Source organism: Triturus cristatus, chromosome 7 (genome assembly GCF_964204655.1).
Source record: "Triturus cristatus chromosome 7, aTriCri1.1, whole genome shotgun sequence".
Lineage (NCBI taxonomy): Eukaryota > Metazoa > Chordata > Amphibia > Caudata > Salamandridae > Triturus > Triturus cristatus.
Window position 1 is genome coordinate 215876205 of NC_140590.1, and position 17669 is coordinate 215893873.

The window sequence follows — 17669 nt, forward strand, 5'->3', positions numbered from 1 at the left end:
CACACAGGGCATGCAGGACGGGAGTGCAGCACAACAATCCATAGAAAGCAAGAGGGAGGGGACAGGACCATGCACATGGACAACAGAGAACAGAGGGGCAAGAGGCAATGGTAGCTAGCTGACCATAATGGACAGACAGGAGAGAAAGCTGCAGCATAACAGACCATAAAGGGCAGGAGGGACGGATCAGGGGCATTACAATGGAACAGACAAGCCAGAAGGGAGGGAGTAGGGCTGGGGGCAAGGGGGCAGGGCAGGAGCAGCAAGATAGCCATGGAGGTCAGGCAGGATGGGCACTAGAAGCAAGACACACCATGAAGAGCAACAGTGAGACTGTGATGGCATACACACAGACCATGGAGGGAAGGTGGGAGGGGGTCAGGGGCAGCTAACTGACCACACAGGGAAGGTGGGAGGGGCCATGGCAGCACAGAAGACCATGCATGGCAAGTGGGAGGGTTAGTGGCAGCACAATGGCTATGATGGGCAAGAAGGAGGGTGGAGGGGCATGCACAAAGGACGATGGAGGATAGAAGGGAGGGTCAGGACCTGTGCACAGACAAGAAAGTTCAGGGGAAGGGACCTCACAACAGACCACACAGGGCAGGCAGGAGGAGCAGTTGCAGCACAACAGACCAGGGAGGGCAGAAGGGTGTGGCAGTACAATGGACCATGTAGGACAGGAGGAAGAGGATAGGGGCATGGCATGTGGACAGGCAGGGTGGAGGTGGCAGGGACAGGTTACAGTCATCTGGCAATGCTAGGCAGGTGGGAGGGGAGTGGCAGCTCAACAGAACACTCAGAGTAGATAGGAGTGGCAGGTCCATGGGACATGGTGGGCAAAAAGGATGGAGCAGGGGCATGCACAAAGACATCGGAGGGCAGGGGGAAGGAGAATAGGGGCAGCAAGCTAAGCACAGAGTTTAAGCAGGAGGTCAATGATGGGGCATAGAATTGGGCAATGGAGGGCAGGAGGAGTGGACTGGTACATCATACTAAATTGAGGGCAGTGGCAGCACATCAGACCATGCATGGCAGGAGGGAGGAGGCTAGTCCATGGATTTACACAACAGAGGATAGGGAAGAAGGGGATGGGGCAGCAAGCTAACTGTTCAGAGAAGGCGGGTATTAGGAACTTTATTGTTTTTAAAACATTGTGTCTGTGCGAACTACTTAAAATATGAACAAGTATGCAGCATAATCTCACTTTTATTCAGGAAGAAGAGGACGTTTGTGACTGTGACTCCGGGCTCACTTGGCAGAAACACCCCCTGACCCTCCACCCCCTATCGCAAAATGTAATGCCCGTGAAAAGGGTAGGTGAACACAGTGTTATATAGAACATAGTCCTGAGAGCACGATTGAAAATGAAAACTAGATATAGTGTATGGTATAAACTATGCACCAAAAAGTGTGATATAAGATGAACCGGGCGTGAAATATAATATGCAATACATTGTGCGCAATGACAGATTCATTGGAGAGCGCGAGATAGCACAGGCACTAGCGCGTGCTATGCGATATGCGCCTTGGAGTGTAATATGCACAGGGCAGTGTTGTGTAACCAAACTAGTCTCTAAAGTTGTAATATAAAATATGTGCTGGGGAGTGTAACGTTGCATATGCACTGTGACAAAGATATGGATCCCAGATTGTAATATGTATGGCATAGCACTGTGCGTTATAACATAGGCATCGAGAAAGGCACGTTAGATGGGGCAATATAACCCGTGCGAAGACAAGTGTGGCATGACATATTCACGGGGTGGTGTTACAGTGCACATGGGCTAGAGAGTGTCATAGCATATGGACTAGCTAGTGGAATACAACACAGAGGTGTGTGGCACTCGGCAGGCAATGGTGGGTGTAACACAGCATTGGGCTCTGTCAGGAGCACGCTGTGACTCTCAAGTGATGTTCGTCCCCTTTCCAGAGAGTAAAATAAAAAGTATTACACATCCGGCAGTGGATGTGTGTTTTATTAACCGTGAGGGGGGTTTCTTGCATAGTTTTGGTCGAATTTTTGTCGAATCCCCTTTGAATGGCTTGGTGTGCATGTGTATTAAATGTGCCCGTCAATAGCTACCAATGTTTGTATAAATAAACGACAAGGGTGTCTACCAGGATTAGGCACGGTAGGGCATCAGACATGTCAGAGCTTCACTAGTGGTGTAAATACATTCCACGTGGATTCATTGCATGCATAGTCGCCTTTTAATGAATATCACGCAAATCGTCATGGTGATAGGTACGTACGGTTTGTCCAGCATGTCCTAGGTGTGTCTATAAATATATATTTTTTAAAAATAATAAAAAACAGTGGTCGGCCCTGGGGATTGGGGTCAAAAAAATATAATTAGGAGACTGGCCCTGGGGGATGGGGTCATCAGGGCCAATAAATTTGAATAAGAAGGGGAACCAAACAGCCCCCCTTCTTAAAAAACTAAAATAAATAAAAGACTGGCATCGTGCCGGAGGCCATGCCCCCTCCGTGCAGCACTCTGCAAACGCGCCCCCAACAGGCATCTCCAGTATGCGCCAGGGAGCTGCGCTGCAGCCAGGTGTTCTGAGGCCAAGCCCCTTTTTACACCTCTCTGCAACGCAGCTCTGTGGCGCTTACTGGAGGTACCTAGTGGTCTAGTTTGACCCTAGGGACCCTTAGGATTCAGGGGGACTTAATCTCTCAACTTAGAACAGCCACAGGGCGCGTTTACACAGTGGTGAAGGGAGGGGACGGGGCCTGAGGTGACGTGTGCAAACACGCACTATGGCACGTTTTAAATTGGGGATATAATTTCCCTTCAATACTGAGGGCCCCTGGGGGCTAACTAGCCCACCAAGTGCTTCCAGTAAGCGCCACTGAGCTGCATTGCAGAGAGGTGGTCCAGGCCGTGCCACTTTTTACACCTCTCTGCAACGCAGCTCTGTGGCACTTACTGGAGGTACCTAGTGGGCTAGTTGGACCCTAGGGACCCTCAGGATTCAAATGAACTTAATCTCCCAACTAAAAATGGACACAGGGCGTGTTCACACAGTGGTGAAGGGAGGGGACGGGGCCTGAGTTAACGTGTGCAAAAACGCCCTGTGGCCTGTTTTAAGAGGTAGTTTTAATCACCATGCCCTATTATACACTAGGGGCTTACAGAGGAGGTCATGCTAATCACAGGGGGACCCCAACGCATAATGTTCCCTAGTGTATGTAGGTGTTTTCACTGTATTCTAAGTGTCTTTTAACATAGCACTGGCTCTAGGACTGGTTAGTCAGACTCAGTTACCACCAGTATCCGTCTGAAAAAGTTGAGGGTACAGGATGATTTTGCAACAAGGCTTCTTTCTGCTCTTCTTTTTGTTCTTTCTGCACGTTATCCTTCTTCCTGCACTTATCTTCGTATTTGAGGACTTCTGTTGCTGCTTTCTGCACTTCTTTTGTTTCTTTCTGTGCATTTTTTCTTCTTTCTTCACATGTCCTATCTCTGTAGGCATAGTTAGAAATTAGCATTTAAAAAACCTTTGAAATTCACAGAAAAAACCATAGGTTTCAGGCACGTTATAGTTAGGAATTAGCATCTAAAAAACCTCAGAAATTCACTGAAAAAACCATAGGTTTCAGGGGTGTTATAGTTAGCTGGACTTTTCACTTGTACAAAACCATTGAAATTCCCCCGTTATAGTTAGTTCAGCTAACTATAACTCGCGCGCCCGCAATGCACTGCTGATGACGTCACATATTACATCACTCATGACATGGTCAGTGACATCACTCATGACATCACTGATGACATCTCAAATGACATCACTGATGACATCACTGATGACATCATCCTTGTGATAGAGTGGCAGACCTCCTCTCACCCTAATATAACCTTTGATACACACATTCAAAAATAGAGACTAAAATTTTCAAAACAATGGACATACCAATACCAGTTACAACAACCTCTTCAGTAATTCTAAGATCCACATACACATCCACTCATTCACCAACAGTCCTATACAGTCACTCATACATGTACTCACTCATCATATGTACTCATACACCTATACATCCTGTTACACAATGCCACTCATCCATAGAGTTACTCACACACATAGTCACTCATGCTAATAAAGAATCAAACATACATTTACTTGCATATACAGTTATACACACACCACCATACTTACTTCTACGGAAACTTACACATACTTAGTCTTTTAAACAATTACTTATAGAAACACATACTCATTCATACAGGAACTCTTTCAATCTCTCACTCTCACATATACTCACATATATACACCAATAGTCACATATACTAGTTTAAAACATATGTAGTTACTCATAAAGACACTATTGAGACAGTCATTCACTCACTAACACACCCATACACACACTCATCCACCCATACAGTCCTGCACACATGCTGTGTTCAACACATACAAACAGTGAGTCACTCATTCATGCACCTATGCACTACGTAATACCCCCCACCGAACCATGCAGACACTCAGACTGATACTCAAAAAACCAACTAATAACCTATATAGACACCCATGTAGCTACTCACCAACCCATGCAGCCACTTATACACAAAGTGAGAGACTGATACAGATATTTACATATTTAAACATTACTCACTAAGCCATGTATTCACTATGATACACTTAATCAGTCAGTTACACAATCAATTTTTCAAAAACAAATCATCCATTTAGACACTTATATACCCATTTATTCTTCCATCGACCTTGAGATATACATATATAAAACATATTTAATTTTCAGAAAAACACACATTCACTGGATGATGTCATCAGTGATGTCATCAGTGATGTCATTTGAGATGTCATCAGTGATGTCATGAGTGATGTCACTGACCATGTCATGAGTGATGTAATATGTGACGTCATCAGCAGTGCATTGCGGGCGCGCGAGTTATAGTTAGCTGAACTAACTATAACGGGGGAATTTCAATGGTTTTGTACAAGTGAAAAGTCCAGCTAACTATAACACCCCTGAAACCTATGGTTTTTTCAGTGAATATATATATATATATGAAAGAAAGAGTTTGCCCCTCGGTGGGACCGCACTTGCAGGTAGGATTAATGCCATAGCACAGGCAGTCTGTTGAAAACTGCAACCTTTATTTTCTTCCTGCTATACGCGTTTCGGGCCACCGCCCTCCTCAGTAGCAGATAGTATGTGTTTGGCAGCGCACGAGTAACCGCCAGTTCATCCCCAGTTCATATTCCACAGGTGCAACTGCTCGCAAAGATTCTTGGGACTGGTAGTTCATCAAACCCATGTGGGTCGTTGCTGCAAAACACAATTTCAAAGTTCAACACAAGGCACGGCAAAGTTCATTCAGGCGCCCATGCACATAAACAGCACCTCCTGCTCTGCTTAAACACTCCATTCCTTTGCTCAGTAGCGGACCCACAAATATTTCGCAGTAGTGCAGTCCCGCGGCCGGTCCGACCGCTATGTATGAAAGAAAGAGTTTGCCCCTCGGTGGGACCGCACTTGCAGGTAGGATTAATGCCATAGCACAGGCAGTCTGTTGAAAACTGCAACCTTTATTTTCTTCCTGCTATACGCGTTTCGGGCCACCGCCCTCCTCAGTAGCAGATAGTATGTGTTTGGCAGCGCACGAGTAACCGCCAGTTCATCCCCAGTTCATATTCCACAGGTGCAACTGCTCGCAAAGATTCTTGGGACTGGTAGTTCATCAAACCCATGTGGGTCGTTGCTGCAAAACACAATTTCAAAGTTCAACACAAGGCACGGCAAAGTTCATTCAGGCGCCCATGCACATAAACAGCACCTCCTGCTCTGCTTAAACACTGCATTCCTTTGCTCAGTAGCGGACCCACAAATATTTCGCAGTAGTGCAGTCCCGCGGCCGGGCCGACCGCTATGTATGAAAGAAAGAGTTTGCCCCTCGGTGGGACCGCACTTGCAGGTAGGATTAATGCCATAGCACAGGCAGTCTGTTGAAAACTGCAACTTTTATTTTCTTCCTGCTATACGCGTTTCGGGCCACCGCCCTCCTCAGTAGCAGATAGTATGTGTTTGGCAGCGCACGAGTAACCGCCAGTTCATCCCCAGTTCATATTCCACAGGTGCAACTGCTCACAAAGATTCTTGGGACTGGTAGTTCATCAAACCCACGTGGGTCGTTGCTGCAAAACACAATTTCAAAGTTCAACACAAGGCACGGCAAAGTTCATTCAGGCGCCCATGCACATAAACAGCACCTCCTGCTCCGCTTAAACACTGCATTCCTTTGCTCAGTAGGGGACCCACAAATATTTCGCAGTAGTGCAGTCCCGGGGCCGGGCCGAAACGCGAACTACCAGTCCCAAGAATCTTTGCGAGCAGTTGCACCTGTGGAATATGTTGTGCCTTGTGTTGAACTTTGAAATTGTGTTTTGCAGCAACGACCCACATGGGTTTGATGAACTACCAGTCCCAAGAATCTTTGCGAGCAGTTGCACCTGTGGAATATGAACTGGGGATGAACTGGCGGTTACTCGTGCGCTGCCAAACACATACTATCTGCTACTGAGGAGGGCGGTGGCCCGAAACGCGTATAGCAGGAAGAAAATAAAGGTTGCAGTTTTCAACAGACTGCCTGTGCTATGGCATTAATCCTACCTGCAAGTGCGGTCCCACCGAGGGGCAAACTCTTTCTTTCATACATAGCGGTCGGCCCGGCCGTGGGACTGCACTACTGCGAAATATTTGTGGGTCCGCTACTGAGCAAAGGAATGCAGTGTTTAAGCGGAGCAGGAGGTGCTGTTTATGTGCATGGGCGCCTGAATGAACTTTGCCGTGCCTTGTGTTGAACTTTGAAATTGTGTTTTGCAGCAACGACCCACATGGGTTTGATGAACTACCAGTCCCAAGAATCTTTACGAGCAGTTGCACCTGTGGAATATGAACTGGGGATGAACTGGCGGTTACTCGTGCGCTGCCAAACACATACTATCTGCTACCGAGGAGGGCGGTGGCCCGAAACGCGTATAGCAGGAAGAAAATAAAGGTTGCAGTTTTCAACAGACTGCCTGTGCTATGGCATTAATCCTACCTGCAAGTGCGGTCCCACCGAGGGGCAAACTCTTTCTTTCATACATAGCGGTTGGCCCGGCCGCGGGACTGCACTACTGCGAAATATTTGTGGGTCCGCTACTGAGCAAAGGAATGCAGTGTTTAAGCGGAGCAGGAGGTGCTGTTTATGTGCATGGGCGCCTGAATGAACTTTGCCGTGCCTTGTGTTGAACTTTGAAATTTTGTTTTGCAGCAACGACCCACATGGGTTTGATGAACTACCAGTCCCAAGAATCTTTGCGAGCAGTTGCACCTGTGGAATATGAACTGGGGATGAACTGGCGGTTACTCGTGCGCTGCCAAACACATACTATCTGCTACTGAGGAGGGCGGTGGCCCGAAACGCGTATAGCAGGAAGAAAATAAAGGTTGCAGTTTTCAACAGACTGCCTGTGCTATGGCATTAATCCTACCTGCAAGTGCGGTCCCACCGAGGGGCAAACTCTTTCTTTCGCACATATATATATATATATATATATATTACCTACTGGCGGTCGCCAGTAGGTAGTTATAGTTAGGACCCCTTTTCCATAGGAAATCCGCAACATTCTATTTTGAATAACTTTGGCGCCGGTCGACGAATCCTCGCAAATTTTTCAAAATAGGTGGGGCGCTACGCTCTGCTCCTACCCTGAAAGTCTCGGGGGGATTCGTCAAGCGGGGGCTGAGATAAAAGGGGGTCCCAAAACGCGTTTTTCCCATGCATTTTTCCATAGGACCTTTAGACAGGGCTACAGCCCGAACGGCTGAACAGATTTACTTGAAATTTGGCAGAGAGGTAGTCCTCAGGTCAAGGAAGTGCCTTTTGTAGGTTTGGTGTAAATCTGTTCAGTATTTCCTTAGAAAATAGCATTTAAAAGCATATATATATGTGGGCGGAGCCTAACCACACATCTCATCCTGAGATCTGATTGGCTGTCAGCACTTCATCCAAGAAGTGTTGGCAGCCATCTTGGGACCAATATACATGATAGCACCTCATTAAAAAGCATTGCAGTTAATAGAAGGTTTTAAGACTTTAGTTACATTATAAATCATTTGTTGATGGTACCATACTCATTTTAGGAATTGTGGTATGTTCTAAGGTGATTTCACCATGTGAAAAAGCCTTCTGCTGGGATATCATGATTGAGAGAAAAATATTTTCTCATGCTTTTACCACAGAGGTTTGGAAGGTGATCTATAAGCTAAACTGAGAGCTTATTTTCTGTAAATTCACATTATCTTTCTCAGTCATGTGAGAATGAAGTCTGACATTCTCAGTAAAACATGTACATCCAACAAGGGCAGAGACTGTCAGTTGATTCCTTTGTGTTCTACTGCAGCTTCCCAGAGTGTTCCAAAGAACTACTAGAGCGCTAACAGTCCTACCTATGATAAACGTATGGCACACCTGAAGCCATCTTGATTGGAATAAAGTGGTAACTCTTAAAACATTTAATTTCAAAAGGAACAAAATGAGGGGGTTCATTTTTCCATAAAAAGTATGATTAGTGCTGCAGAAAGAAAAATTAGGGCACATTTTGAGTGACTTCTCAAATCCTCTTCTATTTCATTAAAAAATTCTGACATGCAGACTGAAACATGAACTTTCAATACCAGCAGCAGTTTTCCCTGGTGAGCAGTAGCTTTACTACAGTGATCTAATGAGCAAAAAGAGTGCTAACATTCTGAATTTATGGCAAATGTGTGACACATCTGAATGCCTTCTTGATGGAATCAAAGTAAAAAACTGAAAGTATTTCCTACTGAGGAGACTGCAGTAAATGAGGAAATTAGGAAACTTCATAACAAATAAGTCTCCCAAGATGGCCACCAGAGACAAAAGAGCCCAAATGTAGCCCAAATATCACCCAGATGTAGCCCAAGTATAGCCCAATGACAGAATGTCCCAGAATGTTCTTAAAAACAACTAGAGCGCTTACTGTCTTCATTATGACAAAAGTATGGCACACCTGAAGCCATCTTGATTGGAATAAACTGGTAACACTTAAAACATTTAATTTAAAAAGGAACACAATGAGGGGGTTCATTTTGCCATAGAAATTATCATTAATGCTGAAGAAAGAAAATGAGGGTACATTTTGAGTGACTTCTCAAATCCTCTTCTATTTCATTAAAAAATTCTGACATGCAGACTGAAACATGCTCTTTTAATACCAGGAGCAGACTTCCATGGTGAACAGTAGTTTTACTACAGTGATCTAATGAGCAACTAGAGTGCTAACATTCAGAATTTATGGCAAATGTGTGACATATCTGAATACCTTCATGATGGAATCAACGTAAAAAACTGAAAGCATTTCCTACTGAGGAGACTGCAGTACATAAGGAAATTAGGAAACTTCATAACAAATAAATCTCCCAAGATGGCCACCGGAGACAAAAGAGCCCAAATGTAGCCCAAAATCACCCAGATGTAGCCCAAATATAGCCCAATGACAGAAGTGTGCAAAACACTTATTATTTAGTGTTTTTGCAGTGTTATATAGTGCAGACTTGTCAGGTATTGGAGTGCTTTACATGAGCATTGGTTACATCACACAAGCACATATTCATTTTGGTTGTAGACATGGGGAGACTAAGTGATTTGACCAGAATCACAGAATGTCGAGCTGAAGCAGAAACTTCAACCTGGTTCCCCAGTTGCAAAGTCTGCAGTTCTGGAAGTAACACCACATCCTCTCCCCTAAGTGCAACATTTAATCAAGTGGTCAACTGGATAAAAAAACATAAAGATAACAAATAATTTAAAAGTGCTTTGTCGCTATTTGAAAACTCAGACAAAATGTCCTTATTTTAGTCTTTTAGAGCACTAACCATAATTTTGATGCCAATAAGACCCTCTCATATATGTAATTTCTAAAGGAAATGCTCTAGGTATTACAGTTTTGATTACATCAAGATGATGTCAGGCGTTCCACACTTTTGTAATAAATATAGAATGTTAGCAATCTAGTTGTTCATTGGGATACTGTTGAGAGGCAAAGGCCAGGGGCACGGACTCTGAAAATTGAAGGCAGGTAGGAGAGTGCAAAGGCAACAATTTAACCACACTGAGCAGGCAGGAAGGGCCGTGGAAGCACAACAGACTATGGAGGGCAGTGGAAAGGGGGGCAGGGGCAACAAACCAACAATACAGGACTTGCAAGAGAGGCTGTTGGAGGGAAGATCTATTACGGGTCAAGGAAGCTAGAGGCGGTCCCCAGAGCCCCGGGAGCCACCACAGAACTGAGCAGGAGAGTGAGTCAGGGACAAAAGGGGCACCTTAATTTGAGCCGGGGTGCCTAGGAACGCTTGCTCCAAAAATGAAGAAAACAGACATATGAGACATGGAATTGGTGGCAGAATACAATGGCAGTTTAATGAGAAGATACAACTTCAAAGAAACCGCAGAATAGAGACATAAAGTACAAAATACAGAATCCAGATAATCATACAGCTGTCATGATATTCTCTGTATCTCAATTAATGTACTGACAGAGAGAGAGAGAAAACACATCTATAAATGCATCATGAGAAACAAGTTACACCAAGGAAAATGTTACCTAGGAACACTCACGTTTACTCTTAGAGCAAGCATTCCTGCAATTACAATACAAAATCTTTTAAATGCAAAAGTAAAGAGAACAATGGTTAAACATAACATGACATTTCATATAGGTAAAATAGAATAAGATACTTCAAGCAAAGCAGAGCAAGACATTTTAAGCAAAGGAAGACAAGATCTCCCAGCTCTTGGGGAAAACCTGCACAGCCTGTTAACCTACATACAGACGGCGAGGTAGTCCGTCGATATCTGTGGGTGCTCCCTTTTTATATCATTTTGTGGGCTCCTTTGCACGCTACATCTACCTACGTATGCTACCCAAAAGCTTCGTCTGCAGATTTTACCAGACATTTCGTCATTTACCCACTTAATGCTGACAATGGACTGGGTGAAAAGGTCAGTCTCTCAGGCCAATCGCTTATCGTAAGTTCCATAGAGCAAGCAGAAAATAATGGGTATTGTACGGGAATTCAATATATTCATGTACAAAATCTCCTCAGTTCTCCTAACTTGACGCTCTGCGGTTGCCACTTCCTTAAAAGCGGGAAACCTGCCCAGGAAGCAAGTACCAGTCCAGGATGCAGCCTACTGTATGTCGACAGCTTCAGTGGGATGTTGAACTTTGATACCGAGCACGGAGCACTCGGGTAGGGTGGGGGCTACTAGTTTGGAGCAGAAGGCCTCGCAGACCTGCCTTCAGACTGCTATACACTAAAATTGCAGAGCTATGGTCAATTTAACAAAGAGGCCTACATATTGAACAGAAGGGCCTACACAGGGGTTTTATGCTGGCTGAGTGGTAAGGATGTCTCAGGATAATTATATAGCAACACAGGACCCGCTGGTCAATTTAATACGGCCTACAAATGCGGCTGGCAGGGCAAGGACAAGGGTCTCATACTTCAGGTGTGGACAGAACGGGCCAGGGGCCCCCTGTGATACAAAATCTACCCTCCTTCAAGGCTGTGGCAATGTAATAGACCATTGTGGGCAGAAGGAAGAGGCAATGGTAGTACAACCATACATGCCAACAGACCCGATTCAGCCAGGAAACGTCCAATGTTTTTAAGCTCAAATGGGCTTTATTTGATCTGTCTCCTGTCTACAATATCCTCTTTTTCAATGTAACTCAAAGGGGAAAATCAATACCCCAGTTTTTTTTCAAAATCTCCCTCTTACCAAGTTCAAAATGTTCGCAAGTATGGTACATTGGATCATGGAAGGAAATGGGATAGGGACATGGACTTGGATAACAGAGGACAAGAGGGACATGGAGAGGTGCACCAAACTGACCCTGCAGGGCAGGCATCAGGGTTTGCAGCAGCACAATACACCACACAGGGCATGCAGGACGGGAGTGCAGCACAACAATCCATAGAAAGCAAGAGGGAGGGGACAGGACCATGCACATGGACAACAGAGAACAGAGGGGCAAGAGGCAATGGTAGCTAGCTGACCATAATGGACAGACAGGAGAGAAAGCTGCAGCATTACAGACCATAAAGGGCAGTAGGGACGGATCAGGGGCATTACAATGGAACAGACAAGCCAGGAGGGAGGGAGTAGGGGTCTTCACATGTAAACAGAGGGCTGGGGGCAAGGGGGCAGGGCAGGAGCAGCAAGATAGCCATGGAGGTCAGGCAGGATGGGCACTAGAAGCAAAACACACCATGAAGAGCAACAGTGAGACTGTGATGGCATACACACAGACCATGGAGGGAAGGTGGGAGGGGGTCAGGGGCAGCTAACTGACCACACAGGGAAGGTAGGAGGGGCCATGGCAGCACAGAAGACCAATGGCTATGATGGGCAAGAAGGAGGGTGCAGGGGCATGCACAAAGGACGATGGAGGATAGAAGGGAGGGTCAGGACCTGTGCACAGACAAGAAAGTTCAGGGGAAGGGACCTCACAACAGACCACACGGGGCAGGCAGGAGGAGCAGTTGCAGCACAACAGACCAGGGAGGGCAGAAGGGTGTGGCAGTACAATGGACCATGTAGGACAGGAGGAAGAGGATAGGGGCATGGCATGTGGACAGGCAGGGTGGAGGTGGCAGGGACAGGTTACAGTCATCTGACAATGCTAGGCAGTTGGGAGGGGAGTGGCAGCTCAACAGAACACTCAGAGTAGATAGGAGTGGCAGGTCCATGGGACATGGTGGGCAAAAAGGATGGAGCAGGGGCATGCACAAAGACATCGGAGGGCAGGGGGAAGGAGAATAGGGGCAGCAAGCTAAGCACAGAGTTTAAGCAGGAGGTCAATGATGGGGCATAGAATTGGGCAATGGAGGGCAGGAGGAGTGGACTGGTACATCATACTAAATTGAGGGCAGTGGCAGCACATCAGACCATGCATGGCAGGAGGGAGGAGGCTATTCCATGGATTCACACAACAGAGGATAGGGAGGAGGGGGATGGGGCAGCAAGCTAACTGTTCAGAGAAGGCGGGTATTAGGAACTTTATTGTTTTTAAAACATTGAGTCTGTGCGAACTACTTAAAATATGAACAAGTATGCAGCATAATCTCACTTTTATTCAGGAAGAAGAGGACGTTTGTGACTGTGACTCCGGGCTCACTTGGCAGAAACACCCCCTGACCCTCCACCCCCTATCGCAAAATGTAATGCCCGTGAAAAGGGTAGGTGAACACAGTGTTATATAGAACATAGTCCTGAGAGCACGATTGAAAATGAAAACTAGATATAGTGTATGGTATAAACTATGCACCAAAAAGTGTGATATAAGATGAACCAGGCGTGAAATATAATATGCAATACATTGTGCGCAATGACAGATTCATTGGAGAGCGCGAGATAGCACAGGCACTAGCGCGTGCTATGCGATATGCGCCTTGGAGTGTAATATGCACAGGGCAGTGTTGTGTAACCTAACTAGTCTCTAAAGTTGTAATATAAAATATGTGCTGGGGAATGTAACGTTGCATATGCACTGTGACACAGATATGGATCGCACATTGTAATATGTATGGCATAGCACTGTGCGTTATAACATAGGCATCGAGGAAGGCACGTTAGATGGGGCAATATAACCCGTGCGAAGACAAGTGTTGCATGACATATTCACGGGGTGGTGTTACAGTGCACATGGGCTAGAGAGTGTCATAGCATATGCACTAGCTAGTGGAATACAACACAGAGGTGTGTGGCACTCGGCAGGCAATGGTGGGTGTAACACAGCATTGGGCTCTGTCAGGAGCGCGCTGTGACTCTCAAGTGATGTTCGTCCCCTTTCCAGAGAGTAAAATAAAAAGTATTACACATCCGGCAGTGGATGTGTGTTTTATTAACCGTGAGGGGTGTTTCTTGCATAGATTTGGTCGAATTTTTGTCGAATCCCCTTTGAATGGCTTGGTGTGCATGTGTATTAAATGTGCCCGTCAATAGCTACCCATGTTTGTATAAATAAACGACAAGGGTGTCTACCGGGATGCCAACTGGCGAACATGGCGGCCGCAAGTCTTTGAGGCTCCGGCCGTTACCCCCGCTTTATCCTGACAGTCATCCTGGGAAGCGGGCAGTCCTGACCTAAATAGTGCTGGTCGGGTGCAGGACGGCGGCGGGGACACCCCCTGAAATCCGGGAGCCGCGAGGTGACCGCTCCTGGCCGCAATCAGCGAGGCAGCCTACGAGGCGAAGCTGCCCGCTAGCGGCGATCGCCGGCTTGAGGGTGTGTCTGGCGAGCGGAGGACGGGGAGCGAGGTGCTCGGGAAGGCCTGGAGTGCATGCGGTGGAGGCCTCCCGTCGGAGGCTGCGATGTGCCTGGTACGCTGAGGTGCAGAGGAGTGGAGGCGGTGGCCTGGGCTGCGTCGCGCGACCCGCGAAGACATCGAGGACGACGGCGGGCGGAGTTGTGCCCCGGGGGAGCCAGCCTGGGTGGCCCGTGAGCGGCGCGGCCTGCGGGGAAACGGAACGGGGCACCGACGAACAGTGAGTGGCTGGGAGCTGCGGGGCCCGTGAGGCGGTCTGCGCCCTTGCTGTTGGGTGAGCGGCGGCCTGTACTTGCGCCTGGACTGAAGCGCCCTGAGTGAGGAGGAGCGGAGTCACAGGCTCAAGGCTGCGGGGGCAGAGCGAGACGGAGATCGGGCGGCCTAGCGGACCCGGTGACTGGAGGACGCCTACTGCCGGGGACCAGTGGATGGATGCGGGCGGCGGCGGGCGCCACGTTGCAAGGGCCGCCATCTTAAGTGGACCGGCAGCGCACCTCTGGGCGTAGGTTCTCACTGAGGAGGACAGTAGTGCGACCCGGAGTGGTGGGGGCGCCCCTGAGAGGCTGTGCGAGGCGTGCTGGAGGCGGGAGGGGCCCCCGGCCGCCCCTGTTGGCTGAAACGTCGGACCGGAGCCCTTCTGAGCGCACAGCGGACTGCCGGCGGGCACCGATCGGGTGTACCCGGCGACGCCGGACGGAGCGCCTGCCTCCGCGCGGCTGCGGCGGGGAGCTGAGGGCCGCCTGGAGCGGCTGGAGGGTGTAGGTCGGAGGCCTGGCTGGCCGTGGACGGCACCGGTGAGGGGAGCCGCGGAGTGCCCTGGGGGCTGGCGCACGCCGGTAAGGAGGACAGTGGAGCACTGACCAGGGGAGAGGGGCACGGCACACTGGCCCGGGAGCTCTGAGGACTTCGGCATCCACTGATTGTCCGCACAGGCGGCCGCACGGAGGGGTGCGCAGTACAAGAGCGGAGCAGCGGCCACCGAGCTGCGCCTGCGACACTGAGATCCGGCCTGCGGATGCCGACGGCCCAACAGTACGCGATGGGCCGGCTCCGGGACAAATCACAGCAGGGACAGTCTCGTACAGGGAGCGTAGACACGCAATCCCGCTCAGGAGGAGATGCGGAGCCACAATCTGCAGCACTGTCGGCCAAGATGGACGTTATGCTCGCGGCAGTGGAGAAGCTCGGCGCCAGTCTGGAGCAGACGAGGGAGTCCTTAGAAGTCAGGCTAGACAAGGTCACCTCCGACTTCACGCTGCTACATGCAGATCACCGCAAGCTGGCGGAGAGGGTCACAGTCCAGGGCCAGACGCTTCGGGAGCTCCAGCCAATCACTCACAGCCATGGGGCTGCGCTGCAGGATGTGTTGGACAGGGTTAATGCATTGGAAGACCGGGTTGACGAAGCAGAAGGGCGCTCCCGGCGCAATAATGTACGTGTAGTGGGCCTTCCTGAGGGCGTCGAAGGCAGGAACCCGGAGCAGTATATCGAGCGCTGGCTGACGGACCTCTTGCCGCAGGGGGCGCTATCCCAGCACTTTGTGGTAGAGCGCGCACACAGGGTGCCAGCTCAGCAACCCAAACCGGGGGCCCGGCCCCGCCCGTTCCTCTTCAGGCTCCTGAACTATCGCGACCGCGATGCGATCCTGAGGGAGACGCGCAAGTCTGGTGACCCGACGGTTGGCAGTAGCCGTGTCATGCTCTTCCCTGACTACACGGCGGCGGTGCAACGGCGCAGGAGCAACTACCTGGCGGTAAAGAGGCAGCTTCGGGAGCTGGCGCTGCCCTACTCTCTGCTGTTCCCGGCCCGCCTGCGAGTGGTGGCACAGGAGGGGACCCGCTTCTTCGACTCCCCGGAGGATGTCTGGAACTGGCTGGAGGAGACGGGGCAATGGAAGGGGGAGAGACCCGCGGGCGCGGCGCCTGATGGCCGCCCGGAGAGAGGACCCCGGAGGCGCAGGAGGCGAGGGGCCCGACAGCAGTTGAGGATGGGGCTAACAGCGCCTAGCCCGGAGAGGATCAGAGTGGAGCGGCAGGAGGCCCTTGACGCGGTGGCGACTCTGGGGACGTCGCCTGGTGGAGAATGCATGGAGATTGGTGCGAGCAGCGCCCCGGGGACTAGCGGTGCCTCGTCCCCGTCCACGATGATATCGGAGGACCTGGCCTTGCCGGTGGTGACCCCGCAGACCGCCGATTTGATTACGTGACGAGACACTGCTGCACCGCATTGAGGTGGGCGCCATGCGGGGGTGGGTATGCCCACGCGATTGGTCTGCAGCTGGGCACCTGGAGTGGGGACAGGGCCTTGAGGGCGAGGGGGTTCTCTCGTTGGGGGCGCGGGCTTAGCGCGGGGGGTGTCTAGTAGAGCAGGAAGACCCGACAGTAGCGCACACCGCTGGGCGGTCTAGTGGGGGGTCCCTGCCGCCGCGTCCTAGAGCTCAGACAGCGCGACAGTTTCACGATACGACATGCTACTGCTTATCCCTTCCCTTAGAGGTGATAGGGGAGGGGGGACATTGCGCCAGCTGGTCGACACTCTCGCGCGTACCCCCTCAGGCACTGTACTGACACATTGCATAGTTAATTGGTTCATTTGACGTTTGGACGGATGCCCCGTTGGGAATACGCCCCTCTTTGTTCTCTTGTTCTATTGTTTACGGCAGTTACACTGATCACATGGCAGCGCAATTATATGTTCCCCTGGGTTGGGTGGCTGGCCCCTCGTCCCCCTCCTCAGGTGCGGCTGTCCTACCTCCAGCCCGGCTGGTTTTCCTATCTTCACGATGGCGCACACTAATGTGATGACTTGGAACATACGGGGCATGCACACACCGTCCAAGCGCTACTCTGTCTTCTCCTACTTACAGCGTCACTCCGTCGGGATCGCTCTCCTGCAGGAGACGCATATGTCAAGGCCAGAACTAGACAGGCTTGCCAAGCGGTGGAGGGGGCACACATTTGGGACCGTTTATTCGGCGCACGCGCGCGGCACACTGATATGGGTGCGAGCAGGGGTCCCCTTCCGATGCGAGGAGGCGGTGGTGGACGGCGAGGGCAGGTACACGCTAGTGCGGGGAAAATTGAACGGGCAGGAGATCTTGCTGGGGTCGATATACGCGCCCAACGTAGATCAGCCGTCCTTCCTGGAACGCCTGACGCAGGTCCTGCACCCCTACGCGGGACTCCCCTGGCTATTGGGAGGGGACTTCAACATGGTGCTAGATGTTCAACTGGACAGATCCTTCCCTCCTCTGCGAGCTGCGGTGGTGGCGTCTAACGCTAGGGCGTTGGGAGACTGGCTT